Here is a 12,156-nt window from a genome sequence, read left to right on the forward strand (position 1 = left end):
GCATCTTGTAAGCTGGTTTGTAAAAGATTGTTTTTTGAGACTGACTGTCCTAGCATAGCCTTTCCAAAGACTGGTTAGTGTTGTTGGGTTTTTTTTGTAACAGACTAACTCAGCTACCCCATGAAGTTTCCAAAGACTGGTTAGTTGCTCTCATGGTCACTTGTACTTTGAATCTGATAGGTTTCAATACGCAGCCTGCATTTGAATCAGACTGCCTGAGATAAAAATGCTGTTGCAGGGTAAACTTATTTTTTCAAGCTTATTTGCATTTTCCTGAATAGCTGTTAAAGAAAATTCTTTCTATCTAGCTATTTATCTACCTTATACTTAGCATCATGAAAAAATTACTGTTATCCAAGGAAAAGGAGATGAAGATTAGTCCTGAAATAATTGTACTTTGAAATATGCTTTAGCAGATACTTTCTTTACTGCTTGATTTTCACCTACCTTGCAGATGAAAAATGCAGAAACATATTTGCAAGTATTGTGTTATCCAGTCACATTTTGGAGCCAGTTCTTGCTTGCAATTGGTTTTGTTTATTTGTTTTTCCTGAGTATAAGACCGTGATTTTGTCTGATCACAACATAGGCAAAAACATTTATTACAGCAAGGCTGATTTTTCCCTCTAAGCATTATATTACAGAAACGATGCAATGTGTAGGGAGGGACCCTCTTTTTTCCAAAACCATCACTGTGTAACTTCCATGTGAAAACACATGAAGGGAAAATCTGGCCCTACCAGTGAAATCTTATTGAAATCTCTGTAATGCCCACAAATGGGAGTGCTTCTCTAAAATGAAGGCAAGGTCTTCTGAATGTTAGCACATCTCCTAGCTAGTACATAGAACCTCTTTTGATGATGAACTCCCAGGCACTTGTATTGCCCTATGGATGTACCTCATGTCCTTGAATTCCATTCCAATGAAGGGTGGCAACTCAGCTGCCTGGACTCCTGTGGGTACATTAAGGGTATGTCTACACTACCCTGCTAGTTCGAACTAGCGGGGTAATGTATGCATACCGAACTTGCTAATGAAGCCCGGGATTTGAATTTCCCGGGCTTCATTAGCATAAAGCCGGCGCCGCCATTTTTAAAAGCCGGCTAGTGCGAACCCCGTGCCGCGCGGCTACACGCGGCACGGGCTAGATAGTTCGAACTACGTAGTTATTCCGAACTATCTATACGCCTCGTGGAACGAGGTGTACAGATAGATCGGAATGGCTACGTAGTTCGAACTATCTAGCTCGTGCCGCGTGTAGCCGCGCGGCACGGGGTTCGCACTAGCCGGCTTTTAAAAATGGCGGAGCCGGCTTTATGCTAATGAAGCCCGGAAATTCAAATCCCGGGCTTCATTAGTAAGTTCGGTATGCATACATTACCCCGCTAGTTCGAACTAGCAGGGTAGTGTAGACATACCCTAAGAGATCTATGGAGCCCAGACCTACATTCTTTGGTTTTACTCCATCTTTTGACGAAAATCCTAAGACAAAATTGCTGTAGGTGAGAACTTTGCCAGATTAGAGACTGAGGTTGGGTCTACACTTAATTCATGTCAGCAGAGTTGTCTTGGTCAGCGGGGTGAAAAACCATGCCCCTGACCAACAAAACTATGCTGACACAACCTGCAGTGTTGACCCAGCTCTATTGATAGAGGAGTACTTCTGGCAGTATAGCTAAGGCCAGGTCTACACTAAAAGGGAAGGTCAAATCAAGATATGCAACTCCAACTATGTTAACGATGTAGGACTTAATCTGTGTATTTTATTAAAGGGGCTTTAAAAGATTTTTTTTAAACTTTTAGAAGCAAGGATCATTCAAGTTTTTGTTTGTTGAAAGCTACTGATTGTAATGGTTGGTGCTGAGGGTTTAATCTGCTTATTGCTTTAATTTTTTTTTAGTCTTCTTGCGCTCTGATCCTGCCATCACATGATTCTTCTTCCACAAAGAAGGCATGTGGCATCCTTTGAAAGAAACCTTCACCAACACATCTTTAACACTTAATGGGAATTTTACAACGTGGAAATGTGCCCTACTTGTGTTTTATTCCTTTGGGGCAAATTGTGCATTTGGAGTGCTAGTGCAAGATGCATTCCCGGCAGTGGTACTTGAGTAACGTTATCTGCAGCTGGACTTCTGCATGCTTTGGAAAAATGTAACATTCACTCCCTGTCCCAGTGCACAGCAGTTGTGGGAGGGACCTGGCCATGCCGCCAGTGTGGATAGCCACACCCACTTTGGTGAAAGGGCAAATGCTGGATGTGTTGGCAAGCCAAACAGCCTTGTCCTGCAGAGAATGCGTGTTCTGTGTGCTGGAATTTGGGGTGGTAACCAGCTAGGGATGTTAAATTTTGATTAATCAGCTAATTGAGTAGTCAATGGAATTTCTATCGACTACTTCATTAGTCGATAAGGGGGGCGCTTGCTATTCCGCTGTGCCTCTCCCTTTGAAATGTACAAGAGCCACCCATGGGCAGCTCTTATACATATCATAGAGAGAGGTGCAGCAGTAGGGATGCCTCTGCCGCCTGTGTCCCATGCGGAGATGGTGCTGTGGGGAACCAGCTTTAAGCTGGCTCCCCCCAGCACCAGCTCCTGTTCCTTCCCCGCCCCCGCTGCCTCCTTCTGATAGAGGCAGCAAAGGGGTGGGGGAAGCAATTAGTCAAGTGGCTACTCGACTAGCCGATAAGCTTATGCTCATCAGGTAGTCGACTAGTTGCTTACATCCCTATAACCAGCCACCTTCTAGAGATGCAAATCAGGTTTCAGCCGTCCGATTTCTAAAGTGGGTTGTGTTATAATCATTCAGGCTGTTTTTATGAATGTGGGAAATGGCTGGATGACTCCACTGAACATTCCATCCTTGGGGTTGTATAAATGATGCATCAAAATCTATTGCTTTAGGTCCTGGTTCTTCTCCCAGTGAAGGGATGGCTAGTCTCCCATTGGTTCCAGGAGGAGAAGGGCTCAGCCCATCGTTGTAGCAATGAAATGCCACAAGTATATGTTTGACTGTCAGAGACGTGCTAGAGGGAGAAGTTGGATGGAGCGGGGGTTGGTTGGTTTTGAGGGGTTGAACTGTGGATTTCATTTGTGCCTCTATTGCAGAGGGGGATGGGTATGTATAAAAAGGTTTGGCAATAATCGTGGTTTTTTGTTTTGTTTTTTTTTTTAGTAAAAACACAGAAGGCGCACTTTGTTTATGAGCTTCAAACATTTCACCCTAAATCTCGATTTCCAGGGCATGTGTGGTTTAACTAGCTAACAGCTGGCAACAACTAAGAAACCTTGCTAGGGTGTAAATTTGGTTTAAGATGAGGTGCATGGTATTAAAGCTGCTGTTTAACTACAAAGAGTTTAGAGGACAGGAGAGTTATGTGCCTCAGCTACTAACCTGAGCGCAGGAACTTCTGTTTCTCAAGTGGGTAAAACACCATTTGCTTTTTCCTCATTATAAACCATTGTGCTAAAAGGAGGGCCAGTAGGATTTTATTTCCTGGGTTGGTAAATTTTCACAACTGTCTTACAAGGCTGAGTGTAAAGGGCAAATATGATGCCATTGGTATTCAGCCCTGGGAGCCTTGTTTAACATAAAAACAGAGTGGACTTAATCTGTCATTTGGGGCAAATAAATACCTTGGAACTTCTGCACTAGAAGCTCTCACCTACACCTCAAAACTTGATTCAGGTGCAGGGATTGTCACATTGACAGAGCCTTTGTACTGAATAAGGCAGAATGAGGCAGAATCCCTTCTCCTTTTGTAGCTGAAGCTATCTGCATTGTATTACCTTATGCCTTCCTTTCACCCACCCTCAGCCCTTGGTACCATAGAGATCTGCTTCAGAAACCTGGCTGACCATTCAGTATACTTGTACACTGCGGCACCTTCTCACAGGGGCTCGCTCACAGGGGCTCACTCACTTTGGGCGCAGATGCAGAATTGGCAACTACTCTTTCACACCTAGGAGCCCCAGCGGAGGAACTCAAAGCTGCCTCCTCCACAGGAGGCCTGTAATCACCTGAGCTGTCCCACAGTTGCCAACAGAGCAGAGATGTTTATTTTCTCAGCCTAGTTTATTTGGAGGAATTCCTGTGAATGAGGCAGGGGACATAGTGTCCTATTTCTAACCTCTGAACCCTGGATAAAAGAATAAAACTCACTGTACACGAATTTCTCCTGTCGTGGAGAGGTGGATCTGTGTGCCAAGGAATCTGGTTTCTTGGAGCATAGAATATCCAACAGTCTGTCCTAAGAAATGACATCAAAAGATCTAAAGTGTTCCTGAAGGTGCAGCACAGACATTCTTTGTATCTTCGGCACCTCAAAAAGATCTAATACCATGAGCGCTTGGACAAAATCCCAAATACAAACTGCAGCTAAGAAGTCTCCAAGCTTGGTACCCATTTGGTTGGGGAGAGAGGAAAAAGAACATGGCATCTTTAATAATAAAGAAATATCTGTAGGTCTCTGGGCTGTAGCGGGGCCACTGAGAACTATTACATCCGAGGTGCACATGCATACTTGCACAGTCTCTGCGTCAAGGACACTTCTTCTTCCAATGTAAAAATAAAAGGGTGTTACAAGGAGGAGGGAGAAAAATTGTTTTCCTAGACCTCTGATGATGGGACAAGAAGCAATGGGCTTAGATTGCAGCCAGGGAAGTTTAGGTTGAACCTTAGGGAAAACTTTCTGTCAGGGTGGTTAAAGACTGGAATAAATTGCTTTGGGAGGTTGTGGAATCTCCATCAAGAGCAGGTTGGTGAGACATCTGTCGGGGATAAGATGGTGTTTGGTCCTGCCTTGAGGACAGGGGACTGGACTTGACTTCTCGAGGTCCCTTGCAGTTCTAGTATTCTATGATTCTGTAATAATACGATAGCATTCAAATCAGATAATTACATCTCTTCTGAAGTTAAAGACTATCTGTGTTTTATCTAATTATAATGCAGGTAAAGAAAAAAGAAAAAACTGGGCTAAAACATATCCCCTCTCTCTTTCTGAGACTATTAACAATGATGGATACATGAACTTGCAGTGCGAACACTTGTTCCACACCATGATTATTCATCTTACTGCTGGCCTGATTATTACAGAGGCCCCAAACTACCTTGCACGTTAATTTGCAAACATGCACCCAAAACTATCCTCTTCCATCATTAGTAGAGCCCTGCACAGATACAAAATTTCTATCCACCTCTACATCCATATCCGCAAAAATGAGCTGCGGATATCCACATTTGACATTCACAGATGCCAATGCCCATGGATATAAAGCTGATATCCACAGATTTGCAGGGCTGTGATCATTAGCACCGGCTCTTCGGGCGGTAGACAATTCATGTTCTGAGCCCATTGGGATAAAAACTGAGGATAAGTGGGTTTTGCAAGCAAAAACTCAACTGACTCCATGCTCAGCTGTTAGTGCTGGAAAAGAGCATGTGTAGGTGTGTGTACCACATCTACATAGGTGGAGGCCATTTGGAGGCCCAAGGAAAATCATGCAATAAAAATGAGGCACTATGATAAACATATGTAGGTTAAGAGGCAACTCTGAAACGATGAACAATTCATGCCTGTCAAAGTCTGATTTCCAGGTGCATACTCTGAATTCATGGGATTTGGAGATAATGCACATTTTAACCTCCGGAAGGTTGTTTCCTCCAGGCCAGCTGAAGAAATTGCTGATGAAGTGCAGAAGCTTAGCGCTCCATAGATCTGCTCCACACCTAATTTGGGGTGGAGGAATAAGAGAGGAAACGGACAATTTCTGCTTCCTATGGTGCAATGGCAGTTATAGTTTGGACAGCTATAACTGTTCATTTCCTGTACCACCACGCCCGGCCATTTATTTTTCCTGAAATTATTGACCAAAAATGTGAGACTTTCTAGTTTTTCCTTTTCAAGGTCAGAGAAAGAAAAGAGGCAATCCGTTCAGTAGGCTGGATCCTGAGGTGTGTGGGATGCTCAGCGGAGTGGGAGTTTAAGGGTATTCAGCACCTCACGGGATACAGCCCAGTGGCCAAAGCTTTTGCTCAGATGTGTCTTCAGAACACCTGTTTTTATCTTCATGGGCTGAGGCTTTCAAAAATGATTATTTACTTGGGTGTCCCCATGTTTGGATACCCAACATGAGACATCTTCCTGTTTTCTCCCCTTTTAAATGTCTCAAGATGAGCCCTCGGGATCATGACTTATCCTTTAAAACAGTGTTTCTTAAACTGTGTTCCATGGTACACCGGTGTGCTGCAAGGCAGTCGGAGGTGTGCCATGGAGAACAACAGAATTCAAAATGGCCACCCTTAAAGGGGCAGGTGACTTTTTTTTAGTTGTTGTTTTTGCTCAATAACTTCCTCCGATCCTTTTTTCCTCAATAACTCCCCCCGAGCCTTTTTTTCCTCAGTAACTTTCCCCCAACCCTTTCTCCCCTCCCCCCCCCCCCGACCTTTTTTGTTTTCCTCAACAAAAAATCCTTGGTGTTCCCCATTAAAAAAAAAATTGTTTGCTGTTGCTCAGTCTTAAAAAGTTTAAGAAACACTGCTTTAAAACCTTTCGCTGTGGTTATAAGTCAGTTTCACACAGGCCTACCAATGGGAGGGGGGAGGAAACGAACAGTTGCCCTGGAGCCTAGTGTTTCTAAAGGGCCTAAGGTTCCCAGTCACTGCTGCTGCTACTGCGACAGTGGTAGGAGCCCTACGCCCTTTAAATCAGTGTTTCTCAACCTTTTTATATAAGGTACCCCGCAAAAAAATTTAAGTACCCCCAGTACCTACAGTTTTCAGACCCACCATTTTTTTTCTACCATTAAACAACTTAATTGTAGCCGGGCAGGCGATGAAATTTTTGGGTGTAACAAGTACAAAAATAATAAAGTGCTGTAAAACTTAAAAGTCCAGTTTCCTCCAAATTTCAGTTGTGTTGACGTACCCCCCAGACTTCTCCTGAGTACCTCAAAAGTACTCGTACCACTGGTTGAGAAACACTGCTTTAAATCACTACCAGAGCCTCGCGCAATGCACTCTGGGTGGTGCTAAGGGCTGAATGGAGGGGGCACTGTCTGGGCTGCACTGAGGGCAGGTTGCCCCACCCTTGCCCTTTCCACTCAAGGCCACACCCTTCCACTCAAGGCCATGCCCCTTGTGATAATGTAAAACCGGCCTCCTCCCATCCTGCCCAGGGTGCCAGCAGTTCTCTTGTCCTCCCATTTTCACAGTTGGTGCAAAGGGATATGAATCAATGAAATTACACCTTTCAGAAATAGTTTTTCTGTTTTGTTTTGTGTTTTTTTGGTCCTGGACTTCACTACTGATTATTTAAAAGGTCCCTTTTTTTCCAAACAACCCATTCAAGAAGAGACTGTTCAGACACAGTGAAATGGTTTTCTTTTTAGTCAGTAGCTGAAAGCAAGTTTTAAACTATGTTAACACTTTCTGAAGTCTTGAGAACAGAATTTTGCTCAGTGAACAGCCCGTCCTGCCAATTGAAAGTTCCATTTCGTTTTATACATTCGACTTTCCAAAAACAACTTTCCAAATATCTCTTCCAGACGCATTTCCATTTGAGCTCATTTTATACCAATTTTCAGTGTGAAAGCATTTGTTCAAATTAAATAAGATTTTTGCACTGCTTCTTCCCTTCCCCCCATTTAGCAGACAAACGTCATAGCCAGACTATGAACTTCATTTCATTTCCTTCTAGATGTCGCAGTGCCAGTTTCAAAACAGTGGCCTCTATTCACTAATCATTTATATTAACTGTGTATTTTTCCACTCTGACGTGGTTCACTAATATGTTCACATTTCAAATGTAGCTGCAGTTAGTTTTCAAAAACAAACTTTTATAGGGGTGTCCAATGGGGAATCTCCTTGTATTTCATTTCCAACAGATAGTTCAGTCTCCTCCAGGATGTCTGGTTAATTCCTTTTCCCTGGGTGACAGGTTTGCATAAATGGAATTTAGAGCAAATTTTAGCCCACTGTGTTTCTGCATTTCTGTTTATCTTTTCAGTTTCTATCGCTGTCTTTCCATTTGCCTGTGGTGTTGTCATACTTCATTCAGTAAAGATCAAATGGGCAGTAAGTGCTTAAAATAACACTGCAGTATCTTTGTCTTTTAATTTTACTGTCCCTAAAAATCAGGGCACCGCTCTTAAGACATCTGAGTCATAATTAGTCGTTAGTAATTCTACTGATCTCCTGTACAGATGGGGACGAGCACATTCTCAGTGACTGCAAAGAGGATAAAGTTATCAGCAATGGGATATATTAGCTTAAATTACCCTTCCACACAGAAACACACACGCACATTCACTCTTTCTCTATCTGTAAATGACCATTTATTTAGATGTGTACAAATGCTTTAAAAAAACCCCATAAAAATGAAAGAAAAATAATATCCTAAATAAAATGAAGTATAATCCATTTTAAACCATCAGCAAGACAGGCAATGTAAAAACTCATCTTGCTGCCCTCTGCCAACATTCTTATAATTATAATTCTCCCCGTCCCTATTTTCAGATGCTGGATGGACACACACACATACACACACACATACACACTCTCTCTCGCTCTTTCTGTGTCCGTCCTGTAAACTGAGCACATTGGTTGCCACTCAGGAGAGATTCACATTCTGATTAGCAGAGCACCTGGCAGCATGAGTTTCTACTGGTGGTGCACACTCACACATGCCTTGGTGCATTTAACAAAATGTATTCTACACACAGATGGAAAAAATTAGAGGGAACACGGAGACGGAAAGTTATTAGATCTAGGCTATTTAAGAGCAAAAGGGGAGCAAATTTTAAATCAGCTAGGGCCTTTGCAGAGAATGGCCTCAAAAGATTCCTTTCTCAATTGTATCAACAATGCACTCCAGGTTGAAAGTCTATCAGTGGTCCCCAACCTTTTGGGGCTGCCGGGCGCCTAGGGGCGGGGCCGCTCACGTGCCCGGGGGGGCAGGTCCGGCACATGCGCCACGCGCCCAGGTCCGGCATCGGCATGTGCTGCGACCGCGGGGCAGAGGCCGCCCATGCACCACGTGCCGGGGGCCGGCACCGGCATGTGCCGCGACACTGGGGGAAGGGGCCGCCCATGTGCCATTCGCCCGGGGGCAGGGCCAGTCCAGAATGTTCGGCAGGTCCACTCAAATCTCCAGACCTCCCACTTCTTTGCCCTGTATAATAGACCATGCTGCCTTTTTCTCCTGTTGGTAAAATTCTAAAGCATTTGTATGTGCCACTTTACTCACGGCAAGTGTGTTTTCTATGCCCGGCTGCACAATTAGCTGTCATTCATTTTAATATTAACTTCTGCTGAGTGGTAGTTCAACATTTTTTTATCTTACTCTTTCGTAGCGGTTACATGCTGCAAGCTCTGCAGCATAAAGCTTATATTCCAAAGCCCACAGTGCCGTCAGCTCTCTGAGAGCTGGTGTGCATCAGAAGCCGGCTTTTAAACTGACTCCTGGTGTGTACTAGCTCCCGGAGCCACTCCCAGAGAGCTGGCTGCTGCCCCATGCTACAGGCTCTGATACAGAGCCTGCAGTACGGGGTGGCAGCTGGCTCCCTGGGAGCATGAGTGGGAGCCAGTGTGAGACCATTACAGTAATGCAGTGATCCCCAACACGGTGCCCGCGGGCGCATTTGTGTGCACCCGCCAAGTGCTCGGGGCTGGCCTGGCCCAGGCACGTGGCGCATGCATGGTGCCGGTGCCGGCCCCGGGGGCATGGCACACGGTGGGCGCATGGCGCACGGTAAGCGCTGGCCCCAGAGCACTGCGAATTGGCCGCCCGTGCTCTGGGGGGAGCACCGGGCACGCAGTGCTTGCAGGGGGCGCCGGCCCCAGGCGCGTGGCACTTGGGGAGGGGGGGCCGGTCCCGGGCGCGCGGCACTTGGGGGGGGTGCGCTGGCCCCAGATGCGCGGTGAATTGGCCACCCACGCTCCGGGCGTGCAGCGCTTGGGGGCGGGGGGCGCCATCCCCGGGCACGTGGCGCATGGGGGGGCCCCTCCCCCAGGCACAGGGCTATGGGGGGGGGCCCCCAGCCCCCGGGCGCGCAAGTGTCCTCGCCCTCTGGCACCCGGCAGGTGAATGGCCACGCCCCCTGGCAGCCTCAAATGGTTGGGGACCACTGCAGTAATGGATAAGCCCGTGCTTATCGGTTAACCGTTTGATTGTTTACTGTTACATCCCTACCATGGATGCAGTGAACATTACAGAAGTGACACACTGAGAGAGTGCAAGATGTACTGATAACTCTGTACTGGCCATTACTCACAAGTTACACCCTGCCTGCTTTTTGACCAGGCCATTGAGGTTCTTACCCCCTGTTCTCTGAAATGTCCGGGTGGGCTGGAATGTGCTGTTGTGTCTGAGAACTTCTGCCTTACAGACAGCTTCTTGGTTGATACACAGGCAAGGAGGTCAAGAGACTGGGGAATCAAGAAGGAGTAAGCGGGAATGCATGGAAGTGCCGGGTATGGGACTGTAAAGAGGAGTGCAAAACTGAGGCAAAGAGCAAGGAAAGAAAGTGGGATAATGGCCCAAAGAAAAGGAGGGAGATGGGGAGAAAAAGGATGGAGAGCAAAAAAGATAGATGGAACAAAGAGAATAGAAAATCATATTCTGTTTCCCATTGAAGGGTATGACTAAGCTCCCCTGGACTTTGACGGTAGGATATTTTTCAGAATGAGTAGCCCCAAGGAAGAGCCGAGAAATAAGCAGGAATAAGAGGATAGAGAGAAATGTAGGGAAAGGAAGGAAGAAGGGTGATGAGCTGACAAAAAAGGAAGCTGTTCCTGAAGTGCATTGCTCACCAGAAAGTGATTTGTTCAACCCTCCACCAGGGCATGTTGCCACTAGGGAGCACTAGAGTCTGACTTTGCAGCTGCATTTGCAGTGGTGACTTTGCTACTTGTGGTTACCGCAATTGCACGTGCAGAGTGGCTGTGTGTGCGTGCCAAGAGTCAGTTGTGGGTCTACGCAGCCATTTGTGTGTGCAGTCTCAGCAGTTGCTCTCACGTATTAGACATGAAATTGACTTCATAGGGCCAAATTCAGCCCTGCGTAAATGAGTAACTCGTTGGCTGTCAATCAATGTACACCTTCTTGCCCCAGTGAGGGGATAGAGTTGGCTATGGGATTATGACTTAACTGAAAGCCCTGATGCTACAAACACCATAAAGGCTGCTGCTCTGTGCCAGTCTGTTTCACAACTAGAGCTTGCTACTGGACTCCCATTATTTTTGCCCTTGAGCCTATTACAGGCTGTCTGTCTGTCTGTCTATCTAATCAGATACTGATCTTTTTTCCCCTCAGAAAAGCTGCATATGCCGTTAGGGTACAACCAAATTATGCAGTGCTGTCCATTGTTGGGAACAAGTTAAAAATCACCTAGAAAAGTTAGATGCCTGCAAGTCACCAGGGCCTGATGAAATGCATCCTAGAATACTCAAGGAGCTGATAGAGGAGGTATCTGAGCCTCTAGCTATCATCTTTGGAAAATCATGGGAGACAGGAGAGATTCCAGAAGACTGGAAAAGGGCAAATATAGTGCCCATTTATAAAAAAGTGAAATAAGAACAACCCAGGAAACTACAGACCGGTTAGTTTAACTTCTGTGCCGGGGAAGATAATGGAGCAAGTAATTAAGGAAATCATCTGTAAACACTTGGAAAGTGGCAAGGTGATAGGGAACAGCCAGCATGGATTTGTAAAGAATAAATCATGTCAGACCAAACTGATAGCTTTCTTTGATAGGATAACGAGTCTTGTGGATAAGGGAGAAGTGGTGGATGTGGTATACCTAGACTTTAGTAAGGCGTTTGATACGGTCTCACATGATATCCTTATCAATAAACTAGGCAAATACAACTTAGATGGGGCTATTATAAGGTGGGTGCATAACTGGCTGGATAACCGTACTTAGAGAGTAGTTATTAATGGTTCACAATCCTGCTGGAAAGGTATAACAAGTGGGGTTCCGCAGGGGTCTCTTTTGGGACCGGCTCTGTTCAATATCTTCATCAACGATTTAGATATTGGCATAGAAAGTACACTTATTAAGTTTGGAGATGATACCAAGCTGGGAGGGGTTGTGACCGCTATGGAGAATAGGGTCATAATTCAAAATGATCTGGATAAATTGGAGAAATGGTCTGAGG

At 45.4% G+C, this 12,156-nt stretch overlaps 1 protein-coding gene across 3 annotated transcripts in view; it reads left to right on the plus strand.

Annotated features, from left to right (window-relative positions):
• FRMD4B (FERM domain containing 4B) overlaps nucleotides 1–12,156 on the plus strand; it is a 229,783-nt gene that overhangs the window by 94,085 nt on the left and 123,542 nt on the right. The gene's annotated exons all lie outside the window — the stretch shown is intronic.

This window comes from Pelodiscus sinensis, chromosome 11 (genome assembly GCF_052426305.1).
Source record: "Pelodiscus sinensis isolate ZL-2025 chromosome 11, ASM5242630v1, whole genome shotgun sequence".
Lineage (NCBI taxonomy): Eukaryota > Metazoa > Chordata > Testudines > Trionychidae > Pelodiscus > Pelodiscus sinensis.